We start from the raw sequence: 17,324 nt of genomic DNA on the forward strand, positions 1-17,324 counted from the left end.
CATGGAGGGACAGGCCGGTGCATGTCCAGGTAGCTCTGACTCACCTCGTCCTGCATTTGCCCCACACGTCGTCACAGCTGTGCATTGCGGAGGCCATTCTTCATTCCAGCCCTGCATTTTGACAGCTCCGTGGAGCCGCCCACCCTTGAAAGCTCAGTCTGTTCCTACCCACGACATGGTCCATTAGCCAGCGCCCTTATTGTTTAAGCACCAGTTCTCATCCTGGCCCAAGTTCTGGGGCAAGTTCTTTAAGCACACGGGATGCACTGCTTTTAGCTCAGAACAGTCAGAACCAGTGCCCAAAGGAGAGGTTAATAAATTTGAGTCAAGCACATACTTTCTCTGCCCTGTTCTCTTTACTATTGTGTAAAATTTAGTAGTTTTCTTTTCAGATCTGATGGAGTTAAGCTGTTTGCTTCACTTATGTCAAGAATTCACTTATGTCAAGAGTAGTGAGGTGCTGGGACTTCCCTGGTGGTCCGGTGGCTAAGACTCCATGCTCCCAATGCAGGCTGTCTGGGTTTGATCCTTGGTCAGGGAACTAGATCCCACATGCTACAACTAAGACTCAATGCAACCAAATAAATAAATAAATGTTTTAAAGGAAGAGTAATGAGGTGCTGGTGAATGTAGAGTGTTCTCATGGGAATGCCCTCAGCAGGCTTTGCAGTCAGGGCCATTGTGTCTTCTAGTGCGTGTGGGAGAGGCCAGTGAAGACGGTGACTCCCAGGGTGAGAGTGGGTCCACTCAACACGAGCACAGAATACGCTGGTCCAGTTGTGATTAGGGCCCTTGCTGAGAGTTCTTCCATAGCACGCTCTCCTGGCTGGGTTGACTTCCTGACAGTGGTGGTTTGGGAAAAGGGAAACCAAAGTAAGGCACCGTGTGGTTGAAAACAAGGTCATGGAGATGGGGAAGGCGAAGGGATACTAGGATTTAGGCTCACAACCAGGTCACAAAGCCACCGGGTCTGGTCCAGCGTTACCCACCGCATGAGCCATTCAGCAATGAATCATAAACTAACTTGGCCCTTCTCTTCTCTTGGCTTGGATTTTTTTTTTTTTTTGTAATTAATAAACTTGATTTTTAAGAGCAGTTTTAAGTTCACAGCATAACTGAGCAGAGAGTGCAGAGACTTCTCACATACACCCTGTCTCCACACATGAATTATCAAGGTCCCCCACTTGAGTGGTTCATGTGGTACATTTGATAAACACAACATAATCACTCAAAGTCCACAATCAGCATTTGGGTTCACTCTTGGTATTGTACATCCTATGGGTTATGGCACTGTATAATGACATGTATCCACCATTGTATCTTACAGAACACTGTATAATGACATGTATCCACCATTGTATCTTATAGAACAGTTTCACTGCCCCAAGAACCCTCTGTGTTCTTCTTGCTCAGCCATCCCTCCCTTGGTGACTATAGATTACTTTAGTCTCCAGTGTTTTGCCTTTTTCAGAATGTAGTATAGTTGGGATCATACAGCATGTAACCTTTATAGACTAGCTTCTTTCACTTGTAGTTTACATTTAAAGTACCTTCATGTATCTTCATGACTTGGTAGCTCATTTCTTTTTAGTGTTGAATAGTTTTCCATTGTCTGAATGCACCAAAGTTTTTATCCATTTACCTACTGAAGGACCTCTTGGTTGCTTTTAAGTCTTGGTAATTATGACTAAAACTGCAATAAACATCTGTGTGCAGAATTTTGTATGAATATAAGTTTTCAATTCATTTGGGTAGATTCCAAGGAGCATGATTGCTGGATTGTTTGATAAGAGTTTGTTAGGTTTTGCTTTTGAAAATATTGTCTCCTATTCGGAGAAGGCAATGGCACCCCACTCCAGTACTCTTGCTTGGAAAATCCCATGGATGGAGGAGCCTGGTGGGCTGCAGTCCATGGGGTCGCTTGGAGTCAGACACGACTGAGCGACTTCACTTTCACTTTTCACTTTCATGCATTGGAGAAGGAAATGGCAACCCACTCCAGTGTTCTTGCCTGGAGAATCCCAGGGACGGGGAAGCCTGGTGGGCTGCCGTCTATGGGGTCATACAGAGTCAGACACGACTGAAGCGACTTAGCAGCAGCAGCAGCATTCTCTAGGATGTCATTTCACTTTCTTTAAAAAGTTTTTTTTTCATTTATTTATTTTTGGCTGCCTGGGTCTTGGATGCTGCGCACAGCCTTTCTCTAGTTGCAGGGAGTGTGGGCTATTCTCTGGTTGCTGTGCACAGGCCTCTTATTGCTGTGGCTTCTCTTGCAGGGCACAGGCTCTAGGCACATGGCCTTCAGCAGCTGGGGCATGGGGCCTCGGTAGTTGTAATCAATGGATTTAGTTGCCGCTTGTCATGTGGAATCTTCCTGGACCAGGGATCGCATCCATGTCCTCAACATTGGCAGGCAGATTCCTAACCACTGAACCACCAGGGAAGTTGAACAGTGTGTTTAATTTTGTAAGAAACTGCCAAACTGTCTCCCAAACTGACTGCACCATTTTGTATTCCCACTAGCAGTGAGAGCTCCTGACTTCCCATATCCTCCCCAGCATTTGGTGTTGCCAGTGTTTTGAATCTTGTGATATCTCCTTTTTGGTTTAATTTGCAATTCTCTAGCGACATAGCATGTTGGACATATTTTCATATGCTTTGTTGTTGTTGATCGGTCGCTAAGGCTCATATGCTTACTCGCCTTCTCTGGTGAGCTGCCTGCTCAGGTCTGTTGTCTAGTTTTAATCAGTTTGTTCATCTTCTTATTGTTGAGTTTCAAGGGTTGTGTATTTTGTGTAATAATCCTTCATCCTATGTGACTTTTGGAAGTATTTTCTCTCATATTCTTTTGACAATGTCTTTCACAGAGAAGAAATTTTTAATTTTAACAAATCCAGCTTATCAATTATTTCTATCATGGGTTGTATCTTTCGTGTTCTTATTTAAAACGTTATCACCATGCTCAAAGTCATCTAGGCTTTTTCCTACGTTATCTTCTAGGGGTCTTATAGTTTTGCATTTCACATTTAGGTTGATGATCCACTCTGAGTTAATTTTTGTGAAGGGTGTGAGATCTGTGTCTAGGTTCATTTTTTTTTTGCTTGTGGATATACAGTTGCTCCACCTCCATTGAAAAGACTTTTTCCTTGTGTTGTCTTTGTGTTAGTCGCTCAGTCGTGTCCACGCCTTTGCGATCCCCATGGACTGTAGCCTCTGTCCATGGCATTCTCCAGGCAAGAATACTGGAGTGGGTAGACATTCCCTTCTCCAGGGGATCTTCCTGACTCAGGGATGGAACCTGGGTCTCCTGCATCGCAGGCAGATTCTTTACCGCCTGAGTCACCAGTACCGTCTTTGCTCCTTTGTCAAATATCAGTTGACTGTATTTATGTGGGTCTATTTCCGGGTTCTCTATTCTGTTCCATTGATCTAATTGTTTGTAATTTCATTGATACCACGTTGTCTTGATTCTTATATCTTTATAATGCATCGTGATGTCAGATAGTGTCAGTCCTCCAACTTTATTCTTTTTCTTCCATATTGAGTTGGCTATTCTTTTGCCTCTCGGTATAAACTTTACGGATTTTTAAAAACAACTTAACTGAGATGTAATTCATTTATTATTCAAGTCACCCATTTAAAATATATAATTCAAGAGTTTTTAATATATTCACACAGTTTGCAACCATCACCACCGTCTAACTCCTGAACATTTTCATCACCCCAAAGAGGTACCCTATACCCATTAGCAGTCACTCCTCATTCTCTCCTCCTCCAACCCCTGGCAGCCACTTAATCTATTTTCTGTCACTATGGATTTGCCTCTTCTGGATATTTCATGTAAATGTAATCATGTCACATTGGTCTTTTGTGACTGGCTTCTTTCACTTTGCATAATGTTTCCAAGGTTCATCCACACTGTAGCATATATCAGAACTTCATTCTTTTCTATGCTGGAAAACATTCCACTATTTGGATATACCACATTTTATTTATCCATTCAACAGATGGGCATTTGTTTCCATATTTTAGTATTTTGAGTGATGTTGATATGAATATTCCTGTATAAGCTTATGTGTGGACATATATTTTCATTTCTTTTGGGTATATACCTAAAAGTAGAATTGCTGGATCATATGGTAACTCTGTATTTAAGCATTTGAAGAACTGCCAGAATGTTTTCCAAAGTGGCTGCACAATTTTACACTCCTATCAGCAGTGCATGAGGCTTCCAATTTCTCCACATCCTCGCCGATACTCGTTTTTAGCTGACTTCTTGATTCTAGTTATCTGAACAGGTGTGAAGTAGTGTCTCTTTGTGTTTTTGATTTCCGTTTCCTTGATGGTGAGCAAAGATGCTTATTGGCCATTGGTATATCTTCTTTGGAGAAATGTTAATTCAGACCCTTTGGCCATATTTTAAAAATTGGGTTGTCTTTTTATTTTTGAATTCTAAGATGTCTTTATACATTATACACAGAAGTCCTTTATAGGTATGTGCTTTGCACTTTTTTTTTTTTTTTTTACATTCTGTAGGTTGTCTTTTTACTTTCTTGATGATATTCATTGAAGGAAAACAGTTTTAAACTTGTATAAGTCTGATTTATTTTTTCTCGTGTCACTTGTGCTTTTGAGGTCATTGTTGTTCATCTGCTCAGTCATGTCCGGCTCTTGGCAACCGCAGCACGCCAGTCTTCCCTGTCCTTCACTATCATCTCCCGGAGTTTGCTCAAGCTCGTGTCCATTGAGTCGATGATATCAACCAACCAACCATACTCTGTCACCTCCTTCTCCTCCGGCCCTAAATCTTTCCCAGCATCAGGGTCTTTTCCAATGAGTTGGCTCTTCACCTCAGGTGGCCAAAGTATTGGAGCATGTCATATGACAGAAGTTTTAAATGAATTTTCTTGTGAACTTTTGGTAAATTTGTGTCACGCTAACTCAACTAAGATTTAAGTTTGTCAGGGGCAGAATTCATGGGAAATTCATTGTTGTATCAGTCCCAGTGCCTGGGCTTGATGATTTGACTTAGATCTGGCTTGTACCTGGAGTCAGAATGGAGATACTCATCTCATAGAGGTTTCCAGCCACCAACCAAATGCCTGTCCAGACTCTTTAGACTCTGTGCAGCGCATTTTGAAGCCAAGGACTGAGTGACAGGTGCCAGCGTGGTTCATCCATCCCCTTCTCAGCATCAGAGGGTTAAATGATCTTGCACTGGCTGAGACCTCTTTCTTGTCTATCTTACTCTGCAATATCCATCTCTGTATAAACACATCCAGGAGAATATTTTCTATTTTGCCTTATGGGCAACAGCTGCTGTTTTTGCCAGGCTGTCATCTATTTAGTTGTTACTTTTTCGACTTTATTTTTAAACAGTATAGCATGGAGAACAGCAACACGGAGCGCGGGACAGATGGAGAGCAAATCCAAATAACAGACTTCCAGAGCCACGCTAATACAAGTGCCGGGCGTGGGGTGGGGGGATAAAACCAGATTGCCGGATGGCTCAAAGCAAACAAATATCAATAAATCACAAACTACGTGGGGAAAGGAGGAGCAGATAAGGAAGTGGCCCCTTGAGCCATCCTTCTGCCAACAGAGAGTCTGGGACGGTGGGAAGCGGGTGGATGAGGCTGGATACCCAGAGCTTCCAGATCAGGCCAGGCAAGAAGTGCTAACAGAGCCCTCCTGGGGCAGGCAACAGATTCCACATTGGGTAGGCGGAAACAGTTAAAGAGCCTGCAGGAATTATACAAAGTAAAGCCACATCTCTCTTATCTGGGTAAGGCTGCAGGCTCCGAGCCAATTGTTTTCCCCCTCTTCCTCTCCCAGGAAATAAGTAGGAGAGAAGTGTGTTTGCAGATTGGATTTAAAAAAAAAAAGAAGAAGAAGAAGAAGAAGAGAAGAAAACTCATTTATTAATTTCCTCCAGAGCAGCCAGCCTTTGAAACAAACCAAGGCCTGAGATACCGGCCTCTTGGTCCCCAGTGGCCACATCAGAGGACGGTCCCCGCAGTGGCAGTGGCACTTGATGACCCCTTTCCAAAGGTCACTCTTGTTTACTTGTCTTTTCAAAGAGGACTAGGTGCTGGTGCAGGTGTCTTCTTACCTTTGGGGCTGACTTCCGATGCATTAACCTCTTTACTGGAATTCTGCTCCGTCGGCTAGGCCCCTGGGCACAGGGACAGCCACCCAAGGCCAGCTTTAGCCCTCACTTATACCCTGACTGGTCCTGCTTTACTCTCTTCCTGTCTCCCCACTGAAATCCTGCCCCTGCCCCCTCCACCTTCTTGGGAAAGTGCTCAAATCTGAAATGTAAAGCTTGAAGAATTTTTACGAGAGTCAACACTCTCAGAATCAAAGCATGGTCATGTTAGAGGACATTCCAGCCCTCTGGAAGGCTCCCTCTTGCTCTTTTCAGTTGGGACCCTCTCAAGAATAAACACCACCATGGTTTCTATCATCATGCAATAGTTTGCTGTTTTGAACTCATATAAATGGAATCCTGCAGTATTCACTCCTTTTATATTTCATTTGGCATTATATCCATGAGATTCATCCATTTTTAAGAATATGCCAGAGGTTCATTCCCATTTGTTGCTATGTGGTATTCATGGTGTGACTATACCACAATTTACCTGCCCGCTCTACTGCTGATGGACATTTGGGTCACTTCTGGTTTAAGAATACTTTGGAAAAAAGCTTCTATGAACATTCGCATTCGTACTGATATCTTTTAGTGTACATAAATATTGTTTCTGTTGGGTATATACCTAAGAGTTCAATTGCTGAACTCTTCTCTAGTGTGTATCTATTTAGCTGTTGTAGGTATTGCCAAACACTTATTTGAAATACTAGTTTATAGATTTACTTTTCTATCAGAAATTTAACAGTTAAGTTGCGCCATATCCTCACCAGCACTTTGGTGTTTTATTTTAGCCATTCTGGTTGATGTAGTGGTATGTCACTGTGTTGTTATTTTTGCATTTGCATGATTTTGTTTGTTTAGTGGCTACTTTGGTATCCTTTTTTGTGAAGTGCCAATTCAAATAATTTCCCTTTTTTTTTTAACTGGCATGTCTGTCTATTTCTCATTTGCAGTGCTATATTCTACATATCAGTTCTCTGTCGTGTATCTTTTCTTTGTGGTTTGCCATTTTACTCTCGGAATGATTTTTTAACCATGTTCTTCATTTTAATAAAATCTAATTTATCAGTCTAAGTACCTGTCCAAGAACCGGAACTTTATATTGTAGTCTTGATATCGCACAGTGGAACTTCTCCAACTTTGTCCTTCAATATTGCTTTGGCTATTCTAGATTCTTTGAATTTCCATATAATTTTAAAATCACTTGTCAGTTTTCACACACATATACACAAACACATGTGGGCCAATCTGCTGGGATTTTTGTTGAACTTGCATTGAATCTGTAGATCAAACTGGAGAAAATAGACACCTGAAAACTATTGATCCTTTCACCTCCATTTGTTTAATCTTTGATTTCTCTTGGGCTTCCCTGGTGGCTCAGATGGTAAAGAATCTACCTGCAATTCAGGAGACCCAGGTTCGATCCCTGGGTTGAGAAGATCCCCAGGAGAAAGGATGGCAACCCACTCCAGTATTCTTGCCTGGAGAATCCCCATGGACAGAGGAGCCTGGCGGGCTACAGTCCATGTGGTCACAAAGAGCCGGCTGATACTTTCATTTTTACTTTGATTTTTCTCACATTGTTTTATATCTCTCAGTATAGATGCTATGCCCATATTTCATTGGATTTACTTCTTAGGCATTTAATTTTTTGAATGCTATTGTAAGTGGTACTTAATTTCCTTTTTTAATCTTGCATTTGTTTATCATTAGTCTATAGAAAATACAATTGATTTTTGATTATGGACTTCGTATTTGGCAACCTTACTAAAAATTCATTTACTAATTCAGGTGTTGTCTTAACCAAACTATAAACAAACTGGGAAAGGACATCCCCCAATGCCTTCTGCAGAATGCTGCACCTCAATAAATGCTCACTGAGTGTCCTGAAAAATCTTCCTGCAGCAGGAAGAGAAAGAGGGATGTTCTCTGGGCCCTGGGGACCACTGGTCATTGGTCCCTAGGCAGGTATAAACCCACTCAAGCTTGCTCCCCACCCCAGCCTCAGCTGAGCAGCTATTTCTTGTTTACTATCCCTTGCCACCATTACCTCTTTGCTTAGTGGCTAGGAGAGATCATGCAGAGGCCACGCGGAAATCACCGGTGGGACCAAAGGAGATGGAATTTACACAGCCTCTCTTTCCCTCCAGAGATCATGCCTGGCTCTCTGTAGGAGGCTCTGGCCTGAGCTGGGCTCTGTTGGCAAAAGCGTGCACTGACCCTGAAAGAGTGGGTGCATGGAGGTCATCTGGGCCTTGGAACACCCAGCACAACCATTCACCAAACATTCACAGGGTCCTAATCCGTGCAACCCTCTCCTTGGTCCTCATTTTGGCTGGGCCTTATCTTCCAGGATTGCGCTGCAGACAAGGCAGCAATGCCCACACTACCTGAAAAGGAGGAGGGGTCCTTAAACTGGAGTGGGAGACCTGGGGTCAAGTTCTTGTTCATCACCAGCAAGCTCTAAGCCTTCTAATTCATGCCTTCCTGCTCTGTGTGGGCCTTGCCTCCCATCAAAGTTTTAAGGGGAATTAGTCATTCTCTACAGTGGCTTTCCACTCTGAGGCTTTACCTTAGAAACAGTCCAGAAGGGAACACTCCCAATCAATGATCCAGCAAGCACAGAGCTAGTGAGAGCAGTGTGCATTTAGCTGGGAAGAACAGTGTGGGTCGGGGTTGGGAAGGTTTATAGGAAAGGTTTACAGGGTCTTGAGTGTGAGACTGGGTATGGGACGACTGGGGAGGTGGAGAGGAGGGGGCTACCCCCCTGAAGTGTGTCTATTTTGGAGGGACCCTATTCTGGGTATTCTCTCTCCACCAGAGAGTATGACCTCATGGAGTAGTCAACTAGGTATATATAAATCAGGGATAGAAAGGATGCAAAAGGTGGTGGGCATCTTGAAGAGAATGGGTGAGGCCCATCAGTGAGGGTCCCCGACTACAGACATGCAAGGAAGGCCTCACACTGTGGCTGACAGGCTGGGCTGCCTGGTTCAGGCCCGGGTGGTGGTTTAGTCGCTAAGGTGTGTCTGACTCTTGCAACCTCATGGACTGTAGCCATCAGGCTCCTCTGTCCATGGGATTTCCCAGGCAAGAATACTGGAGTGGGTTGCTGTGTCCTTCTCCAGGGGATCTTCCCAGCCCAGGGATCAAACCCATGTCTCATTATGTCCCCTGTATCACTAGTGCCATTCTTTACCATTAGAGCACACCCCACCTCAAAAAAAAAAAAAAAAGAAAAAGAAAAAGAAATTTGTATATCTGAATCACTTTGCTGTACATCAAAACTAACACAACATTGTAAATCAACTATATGTCAATAAAAATTAATTAAAAAAAGAAAAGCGACTGAAGGCAGCTCCATAGAGCTGCTGCCCCTTCTGCTGGCACCATCAGAGCGCGTTTCTAGAATCAGGAGATGACAGAGTCTGTTCATCCATATCTCAGAGCATCCTTAAAATGGACTCATACTGTTAGCCTTCTTCTCAGCAGCTTCCAGGTTTCCCCAGGTAGGGTGGGTGTAGCGCGGCCCTCCCAGAGGAGCTCGGGGAGGCGCGCGGTCCTTGGCAGGGGGGTTTCAGTGCAGACGCCTTCCCTGCTCCTTGCCTGAACCTTGAGCTAGGACTTCGGCTCTGCTGAATTACAGCCACCCTCGAGGGCACGCTTTGGGTTGTTTTCAGCCACTTGGGCATATGGACTTTGCTAGCAAGGTGGGACCGGAGGGAGGTGGCACTGAGGGCCTTGGACAGGAAAAGGGGTGAATGCTGACAGATGGCACCAAAGCCAGGCACCTGTGCCCTAACACACCTGCTCCACAAAGGGCCTGGATCGGGGCTGGGGCGTCAGTGAGTGTGAGCAAGGGGCGGGGGCAGGCGGCCCGGGGCCCAGGGGAGAACAAGGCTGGGGCGCGGGCAGGAGGCGGCACGGAACACCCCCCCATGCCTGAACTCCGCCCCTGCCCCATGTGCTGGGCGCCAGGCACTGTGGAGCCTCCCGGCTCTGTGGGCGCCTTTGTTTGCTGGGCGGGCTGCAGGTGAGAGGGCGTTCGGCATTCACCCTCCACCCCTGCCCGGGCCGTGCCAATGTCAACAGCACAGTCAGTGATCAGGCTGGGGAGGCCGTGACAAAGGGCACCCCTCCTCTGAGCGCGATCTGAGAACCCGGTGGGCCTGGCAGAAGCGGGCACCCCCACTTTCCCAGGATCAACACCCACCTCCTCAGCCCAGTGCTACCCTGCACCCCACCCAGCTGGGCTCTGTTTGTCCACCTCTCCTCCATCCTCCGCTGCCAGGGTGGGTCCCTTCTCTGCCCACTCTCCCTACTGACTTACCTGCTCTCATCTGGAAGGTCCCACCCTGCCCCTCTCTGTCTCCATCTCAGCCACCCCAGGAGCTTAGCCTCAGTCCTTCTCAGCCTCCCCAGGCCTCAGCAGTTCCCATGCTTGCTCCACAGGCGGATCCCCAGATCCCAGGCTGCCCAGTTGATTTTGGGGCTGCCTCTGTGCATATGTCTGTTGCCCCCCAGGGACTGCAAGGCATGGAAGGCAGAGTGTTCCCCTATCCAGCCTCCTTCCCAGCCCAGCACCTGATGGACAAAGAAGTCATGCGTGTCCACAAGCGCACTGGTGAGGGAAGGAAGGACGTAGTCCTGCCCGTGGTATCACCCACTGCAAGTCCTAGGTCCACTGGCCCACCTGTGTAACTTCCAGGGAGACTGGGACCTTGGCGAGCCGGTCCCCTCTAGGATAAGAAAGTGTGTCAGTCACTCTCTGCAACCCCATGGACTGTAGCCCGCCAGGCTCCTCTGTCCATGGAATTCTGTAGGCAATAATACTGAAGTGGGTTGCCATTCCCTTCTCTTGGGGATCTTCCTGAACCAGGAATTGATCCCAGGTCTCCCGCATTGCAGGCAGACTCTTTACCATCTGAGCCACTAGGGCAGTCCTCTGGGATAAGGAAGTAGTCAAATCACAAATGAAGATGGGAAGCTGGGGGCTGGGGGTGCCCACCAAGAAGGGCAGAGGGAGAATTAATGCAGAGAGTCCAGGTGACACCTGGGAAGTATGCCACAACCTGGGCTTTTCCCGAGGAAGAACGGAACAAAGGCTGCCGGGAGGCATGGAGTCGGGAGGTGTGGCATCCGGGAGGGATGTGGGCCCAGGACTAGAGAGAGCTGCCTTTTATTTATGTGGCTGGGTGGTGGGGACACAGGTGTTTGTGATGTTATTTTATATGCCTCTTTGTATGTCTGGAATATTTCATCATGGATTTTTAAAGAAAGAGGTGCCTGAGGCCAAGACAATGGAGGTGGCTCTGGAAAAGACACAGGGAAGAGGCTTGGGGAAAGGCAGGACACCTGTGAGTGCAGATGGAGAAGGGCTCCACAACAGGGAAGGAGGAAGAGACGCTTGGAAAATCCAAGTCATGAATCACTGGGGCTCCGTCTAGACCTTGCCAGAGGGTGGACCGGGTGGAGCCAGGGTGGTGTCGTCATGGGAATGGATCGCAGATGAGATCTGATCAGGTTGACCAGGATCTACAGAAGCATCCCTTCAGTGGGCCGCCAGCCTCCTGGATTTTCAGCTGAGGCTTGTAACTGCTTCCAGGCACTCAGGCACAGCTGTCAGGGGAGGGTGGGAGTTTCCGGTGTTGTTGTTGTTATTTTCAAACAATCATTTTAAAGTAGCTGAGTCTTCTTTATAGCACGCCTGGGTTTCAGACTCTGAATCTCTGAAGAAAGGATAAATGATGCGCTTTGTAGGAGGAGAGGGGATTGCGGAGGGGGAATGATTCACTTTACAGAAATGGCTTAAATGACGATGCCTTTCGTGGGCTTAAATGAGATTTGAGGTGTTCGGCTGCTTAGACCCAATCTTGTATGGAAAGTAGAGCCTGCCTGCCCAAGTGCCATGGCCCACATTGCTGTGGGTGTGTCTCCATCTGTGTGGGGCCCAGAGGGCAGTGCCCAGGGCAGTGGCCCTGCCCTGCATGGGCTAAGAAGAGCCATTCACCACTGGCCTCTCCCCCAGGGAATGAGACCACATCTGTGGCTTTTCAAGGCTGCCCAAGAGAGAGAGTCCACCTACTTCGTGCCCACCCACAAGGCTGCGTGGACCCAGTGCCTTTATTAGACTGCTGTTGCGTACAGTCCGAGCCTGGAGGAGGGCAGATGGCTGATGGCAGCTCTGGGCCACACTTCGTGAGGGGCACAGTACTTCTGGAAGACTTGATCCTAATGACTCAGTGAATTTTAATCATATTGACAAGAAAACTGTAATAACGCACTAGCCAGTGTCCTCTGCTCTAGATTTACACCTGGTGCCTGTGGTATTAGATGCTTCATGCCTGCCTGCTTGTGGTTGGTGTGGTGGAGTATCTGTGAGCCTGGTGTTGATAAAGAATCTGTCTCTGTGGCAGGGGTTAGATTGGCCATCCTTGTCTTGCTTGGGATCGGCCACTTTGGGCCATCTGCCAGGACTGCGTATTAGAGTGGATCCTAGAATGTGTCTGGGTGGGATTTTCTGACCTGTGGACTCAAGGAGGTTTGCAAAAGAGACCAGGTGGAAGATGTGGATGATTTGGGGTAGCCTGTGTCTGTGACGGGTTCTTGGCTGCTTCTTCATGACCAAGCCACTCTGCAGAGTGTCTGAGGACATCACTGTGTCTTCAGTGCGGGGGTGTTGCTTGCTGCATTCATCCAGGTTCCATACTCAAGTTGAGCAGGTGAGGAAGTAACTTAAATGGGAGTGGGAGCTGAGGACTGTTAACAAGAGTGGGTAGAACTCACTAGAAGCTCCTGGCACTGCACTCAGAGGAAGTGTGAGCAGAGGACAGGGGTCTATGGACCCTGAATTGGGCAGTGCGCTGGTGGGGTGGGCAGGGCAGCCTTGTGTGCCTAGGGCTCTGGAGGGGAGCGCAGGCTGCAGTGTGTGAGGCAGGATGCTGTCTGGTTCTGGGAACGGAAATGCCACCTAGAGCAGCCCGGAAGGAGACCTCTGGTTAAACATGATGCCTTGGTCACATCTATTTATCTCAACCCCCTTTCTAATCACCCCTCCACCCATGGCCATAAAGAAAATGACAGAGCCTGATGCCCCGAGGACAGTGAGAGCAGGAGAGGAGCAGAGAGCAGGTGAAAGATGTCAGCAAAGATGTGGAAGCGGAAAGTCTATGGATGGACGGTTGCTCACTGAGCAGAGAGATGAAACGCAAGGGTGGGTAGTGAGAAGAAATCTCGAGAAGCAGTCATTCCACCCCCTGCCAACCCTCAAGCAGAGCAGAAATGGGAGTCACATACTTCTGAAGGTAAGATGAGGAATGGCTTTGAAAACTTGGGAACTGGTTGAAAATTTGCATGAAGAATCCTTACACCCAGAGCCCCTCCTGTAAACTTCCCCTCTCTGCTTTGGCCAAAGACTAGACGTTTCTTTTCAAAAAAATATGATTCAGTGAAGTTCTGGACCCTGAGACACTGTGTGCAGCTGAGAGCAAGTTTGCACACTAGACTCAAAATGAGAGCATTTGTTTAAAGATTACATTGCAAGTGGTGAGACTTCCAGCTCCTCTCTACTCTCTGCCCCAAGAATACTGGTAGCCCAGTGTCTGTCCCCCAAGCAGAGTGATTGGGAGGTTCCTTTGCAAGTAAACTGATTGGCCCAAAAGGAAAAAATTGTACACATACGGTATGTGTGAATAGGTATGTATATGTGCATATGTATGTGTGTTTACGTATATGTGTGTGTGTGTTTGTGTAGATACATATGTGTACTTGAGTGCATATACACACATGCATATGTGTGTATATATGTGTGTAGGTATGTATATGTATGTTTGTGTGTATATACATGCCTACACATACAAATATATGTGTGTATGTATCTGCATGTTTCTGTGTTTATGTATGTGTATATTCCCCCAAAGAAATAAACAGATTTCTACCTAATCACCCATAGAGAAATCACTGACTTTTTAGTGTCTTGCTCTTAACTATTAATGTTGGTCAAGGATTACCTGGCATTTGTGAAAAGAAAAGTCTATAACATGTGAGATCAAGAGAGAGGGAAATAAACAAACTGGACAGGGAAAGAAAAAGGAGCTGAAGGGATGAAAGCCAAGTCTAGGAGCAGAAGAAAACTTCAATAAAACTATACTTAATGTCCTCAGAGAGATAAGAGGAGATAACGCATCCATAAAATGAGAATGGGGGTTGTAAAAAAGGAACATTCAAAGAATAAGGGCGGACTCTAAGAAGTTAAACATAAAACAGCAGAAATTTAAAAATCAGTGGAAGGTTTGAAAGGTGAGTTGAGGGACTTTCTTAGAAAGTAGGAAAAGAAGACAACAATATAGGAAGTTGGAAAAAAATAATTAGGAGATTTAGAAGCTTGGTCCAGAAGGATCAGCAGTAAGGGTTCCAGAAATAGAGCGCACAGACACTCGAGGGGATGGAGGTTATTGGAGAAGCTGTGTGAGAAAGTCCGCAGGACTGAAGGACACGGGCTTCCAGGCTACATGGAGGGTCACAGTGGGTGCAGAGAACCACCAGATGACCTGTCCTGGTGGAGCCCCAGAGTGTTAAGGACAAAGTGAGGCTTCATACAACTTTCAGAGAGGAAGAAAGTAGATTGCATACAAACAGGACAGAACGCAGCTTTCCAACAGTGTCTCTGGAAACTGGAAGACATGGGAACAATGCCTCCAGTCTTCCAAGGGCAGGTGGTTTCCACCTTTCTGTTCACAGCCAAACAGACTATCAAGAGGGAGAGGGAATAAAGTTGGCTCGAATAGGCATGGTCTCAGAGGGTGTACCTTCTACACACCTGTAAAAATGAAGCAGGCGAGTACATCAAAATGAGAATGGTGACAGCAGACAACGTAATGGGTCCCCAAAGATGACTGCATCCAATGCCCAGAACCTGTGAAAATGTGAGATTCCAGAGCAAAAGGGGAGTTAAGTTTGCAGAGGGAATGAAGATTGCTAACAGCTAACCCTGAGATGGGGTGATGATCCTGGGTTATCCCTCTGGGTCCAATATAATCACCAGGGTCCTTATAAGCAAGCGAAGGAGGCAGAGGAGTGGATGAGAGTCACGATGTCCGGGGAGGACTCTCCCAAGGTCGCTTGGCTAGGCGATGGAGGAAGGAGCTCTTAGCCAAGGACTGTGGGTTCCTCTGGAAGCTGGAAACACAGACAGGCTCTCGAAGCTCTTCTCCCCCAGAGCCTTCAAAAGGAAGGCTGCCAACATCTTGATTTAGTCCAGCGAGACCCATTTCAGACTTTTGACCTGCAGAACTGTAAGGCAATACATCTGTGTTGTTTGAAGCCACTTCGTTTTCAGTAATGTGTTACAGCAGCAATGGACACGAATACACTGTGGGATTCAGGAAGCAAGGATTCAGGAAGCAAGGAGTAAGAAATCCCAGGTGACAGCTGTGCAGAAGGCCCAGGTCCAGGCTGGACTTGGAGCATGGAGAACTCTGGATGGGATCGCGCCTGGAAAAAACAAAAAGGAACGGACAGACTGCACTGAACTGTTTGGAGAGGGATTTGAACAGTTCTATGTGTGTGCAAATAAGGATTGTATGCTCAGTCATGTCTGACTCTTTGAGACCCCATGGACTGTAGCCCGCCAGGTTCCTTGGTCCATGGAGTTCTCTGAATACTGGAGTGGGTTGCCATTTCCTTTTCCAGGGGGATCTTCTCGACCCAGGGATCAAACCCACCATCTCCTGCACTTCTGCATTGGCAAACAGATTATTTACCACTGAGCCACCTGGGAAGCCTGTAAATAAATGTTAGGTGCATACAAAGCCATTTTTAATACTAGAGAAAATGTTACGGAAGAAAGGAACATCACGTGGCTTATCCGTGAGCAGCGGCTACCCAGTCACCATAGTGTGAACACCGACAATTGCTTTAACCAAGATGGTGGCATCACTCTGTTGGGAGAATGGAGAGGATAGAAATGTGGGTTTAGAGGAAGTGGGGTTGGGGGCATAGGAAACCTCATCTTCCTCTCTGGGGCACTAATATATAATATCTAAAAATGGAAGTTCTGTAAGTGGTTATATGTAGTGTGTGCTCTGAACTGAACTGTGGCCCTCCAGAATTCAAATATTATATCCCTAACCCAGTGTGGCTATATTTGGAGTAAGGAAGTAACTAAGGTTAAGTGAGGTCATAGGATGGAGCCCTGATTAGCATCCTGATAAGAAGAGACCCCAGGGTACTCACTCTTGACTGTGTGAAGACACGGTGAGAGGTGGTTGTATGCAAGCCAGGAAGCAGGCTCTCCCAGAAACCAGACTGGTTGGCACTTAGACCCTGGACTTCCTAGCCTCCAGGACTATGGGAAATACGTCTGTATTGTTTAAACCACCCAGGTCTATGGTGTTCTGTGGCATGTTTTGAAAGTCGTAGCTGACTAATGCAGCATGTTATTTAGAAATATGTCACTGAAGACCATAGATCAGTGATCGGTTATGTGCGCTCAGTCGTGTCTGACTCTGCGACCCAACGGACTGTTGTCCTCCAGGCTCCTCTGTCCGTGGAATTTTCGAGGCAAGGATACTGGAGTGGGTTGACAGTTCCTACTCCAGAAAAGACAATAAGAAATAGCTAAATAATTGAGAGTGGTTATCTCTGGGAGACGCTTACTCCTTGGAAGGAAAGTTATGACCAACCTAGATAGCATATTCAAAAGCAGAGACATTACTTTGCCAACAAAGGTCTGTCTAGTCAAGGCTATGGTTTTTCCTGTGTTCATGTATGGATGTGAGAGTTGGACTGTGAAGAAGGCTGAGCACCGAAGAATTGATGCTTTTGAACTGTGGTGTTGGAGAAGACTCTTGAGAGTCCCTTGGACTGCAAGGAGATCCAACCAGTCCATTCTGAAGGAGATCAGCCCTGGGATTTCTTTGGAAGGAATGATGCTAAAGCTGAAACTCCAGTACTTTGGCCACCTGATGCGAAGAGTTGACTCATTGGAAAAGACTCTGATGCTGGGAGGGATTGGGGGCAGGAGGAAAAGGGGACGACAGAGGATGAGATGGCTGGATGGCATCACTGACTCGATGGACGTGAGTCTGAGTGAACTCCGGGAGTTGGTGATGGACAGGGTGGCCTGGTGTGCTGTGATTCATGGGGTCGCAAAGAGTCAGACACGACTGAGCGA

General features: G+C 46.5%; 1 protein-coding gene across 1 annotated transcript in view; it reads left to right on the top strand.

The window, feature by feature from the left end:
• The window catches only part of ZBTB7C (zinc finger and BTB domain containing 7C), a 305,996-nt gene that overhangs the window by 116,252 nt on the left and 172,420 nt on the right, over positions 1-17,324 (top strand). The gene's annotated exons all lie outside the window — the stretch shown is intronic.

The sequence above is a fragment of the Bubalus bubalis genome, chromosome 22, assembly GCF_019923935.1.
Source record: "Bubalus bubalis isolate 160015118507 breed Murrah chromosome 22, NDDB_SH_1, whole genome shotgun sequence".
In the NCBI taxonomy this organism is placed as follows: domain Eukaryota; kingdom Metazoa; phylum Chordata; class Mammalia; order Artiodactyla; family Bovidae; genus Bubalus; species Bubalus bubalis.